The sequence below is a fragment of the Octopus bimaculoides genome, chromosome 23 (genome assembly GCF_001194135.2).
Source record: "Octopus bimaculoides isolate UCB-OBI-ISO-001 chromosome 23, ASM119413v2, whole genome shotgun sequence".
NCBI lineage: Eukaryota > Metazoa > Mollusca > Cephalopoda > Octopoda > Octopodidae > Octopus > Octopus bimaculoides.
In genome coordinates this window covers 20,391,472-20,394,506 of record NC_069003.1, presented here as the reverse complement: position 1 = coordinate 20,394,506, position 3,035 = coordinate 20,391,472, and positions in this window count along the sequence as shown.

Here is a 3,035-nt window from a genome sequence, read left to right as displayed (position 1 = left end):
GGTAAATAAATAGAAAGATGGGGAGACAGGCAGATAGATAGATAAATAGATAGACAGACAGGCTGAGAGACAGACAGGCAGAGAGACAGACAGGCAGAGAGACAGACAGACAGATAGATAGATAAATACATACATACATACATAAATAAGCAGATGGGCAGACTGATAGATACACAGACAGATTGGACAGCTAGATAGACAAATATAGACAGAGAGGTAGACAGACTGAGATAGTCTGACAGATAGATAAACAGACAGACAAATAGATAGATAATTGGGCAGCTAAACAGACAAATGTAGATAGACAGACATATATAGTAATACGCTATAAGTACAGGTGTGGCTGTGTCGTAAGAAGCTTGCTTCCCAAACACATGTTCCGGGTTCAGTCCCACTTCATGGCACCTTGGGCAAGCGCGTTCTATTATAGCCTCAGACCTTTGTGAGTAGATTTGATAGATGGAAACTGAAAGAAGCCTTCTATATTTAAGAAATGAGAAATTATTTACATTATTTGCATTCAATGGATATTTGTCCTCATCTTGTCTGTTGTTCAGGTGTCTTGGGGAAATTTCAAACCTGGGTTCTCATTCCTAAGGTATTTTTCGATACTGTTGTTGTTGTTGTTATTATTATTATTATTATTATTATGATCATTATTATTAATATTATTATTAGTGTTCAGGTCACTGCTTGGAATCGAACTTGGAATCTTGTGGTTAGTAGCCTGTGCTCTTAACCACTACGTCATATGCCTGTGGGCAATTATGGAGTGAATTTTAGGGCTTATAAGTCTAATATTTTTCTATCCTTCCTTAATACTGGTTCCCATATGCAACTCATATCTGCACATTATAGGCCTTAATGGAATACCATCCTCGTGAATCTTAGGGAGACCGTACATGTGTGGTAGTTTACTGTGGTGTTGAGTCAGTTGTCTGTACTTCATTGGTGTAAAGTGATCCTTGTTCTTGATCAAGATATGTGACAACTTCCTCTCTGTTTTCAAAGTAGGGTCTTTCTTTACTTTGCTGTAGCTACCATCATTTATAAGACTTGCCAACTTTTCAGAGTTATCAGACTTGTCCATCATTACTGTAACATTTCCCTTGTCTGCTGGAAGTATTATGATGGAATTATCACTCTGTAGTCTTTTGATAGCGAACTTTTCTTCCTTAGTGATGTTTTGTTTAGCAGGTTTTGTTTTTTCTAGTACCAAGTATCTAGTACCAAGAGAGGGATTGCTCAGTGCCTAAAACATCGTACAGAGAATATAAGTGGTGATCGTGATACACACCACAAAGAAATGATCAGGCTCAATAACGATCTGTTAAGCAACAACTACCCCAAAAGTATGCTATCCACTCCAATTATGAAGAAGAGAGAGGATGAGGTCAATGAACTGTCCACAGTCTGTCTACCCTATGTGAAAGGCCTCTCTGAAAAGATACAAAAGATATGCGGCCCATATGACATAAGGACAGTATTCAAAAGTAATACAACACTTCGCAAATATCTTCTTTGAGTAAAACCACCAATAGAAGAGAATATGACCAAAGACTGCGGGTACTCCATCCCATGCAGTTGTGGTAGGTTATACAAAGGCGAAACATGCCACTCCCTCAAAATAAGGGTAGAGGAACATCGCAAAGCTGTGACACGAGGAGATATTGATAAATCGGGTATAGCTGATCATGTAAGGAAAAATGGAGACCACCTCCCCCTGTGGGATGAAGTCAAAATATTAGACCGAGTACACCACTGGAAAATACGAAAACTAAAAGAAGCAGTACATATGCTAGGACACAACAACCTCCTAAGGAGACCGAGTGCTGATATGAGCAGCATATGGGAACTGGTATTAAGGAAGGATAGGAAAAATATTAGATTTATAAACCCTAAAATTCACTCCATAATTGCCCACAGGCATATGGCGTTGTGGTTAAGAGCACAGACTACTAACCACCAGATTCCGAGTTCGATTCCAAGCAGTGATCTGAACACTAATCGAAAAATACCTTAGGAATAAGACACTTGAAGAAGGCTGGAGGGTATATCAGCCGAAATGTTGCGTTAACAACAAACAAGATGAGGACACATATCCGTCGAATGTAAATAATGTGAAAGAAGCCTGTCATATGTGTATGTGTGTGTGTAAATGTGTGTGTGTAAATGTGTATGTGTGTGTCTTTATGTCTGTATTTGTCCCCCAATCACCAGTGTTGGTGTGTTTATGACCCTGTAATTTAGAGGTTCAGCAAAAGAGACCAATAGAATGAATACCAGGTTTGAAAAATAAATAAGTACTGGGGTTGATTCATTCAACTAAAAGTTCAAGACAGTGCCCCAGCATGGCCACAGTCTAATGAGTGAAACAAGTGAAAGAGATTGATGAGACAAGCAAACAGGGAGACATACATAAAAACCAGCAGACAAACAGACAGACAAATAGACAGGCAGGCAGGCAGGCAGGCAGATGGGCAGAATGATAAACTGATGTTTGATAAAGAAAATAATGTGACAGAGAAGATAAAAGAGGAGAAAGAGGGAGAGAAAGACTTTGCTACATAAACAAATACACATAGACACATAGACAGCCAGACACGTTGACACACTGAGATAGTTAATAAACTCACAAATGGACACAGATTAAGTGAAAAAAATCATTTATCTCATTAAATATCTGATTGGTCCACACACGCACACACACACATACACGATCACCACTATCACTACCAACACCATCACCATCATCACCACCACAATTATCCTTATTCCTCACCAAAAAGAAGCAAAAAGATAACAGCTCTTCACGAGAGTCAAAGGTTTTCTTATCTCTACTGATTTCTCTGATAATAAATCTAACAAATGTATATTTAAATATCTAGATAAAAAAAGGGAAAAGATTGAGAGATGTGATTTAATTAAATGAACTTGTGCTGAAAATTAGGTACAAAGTCTTTTTTTACCCCTCATTCTTGTATGATTACAATTATACATACATACATATATATATATATATATATATATATATA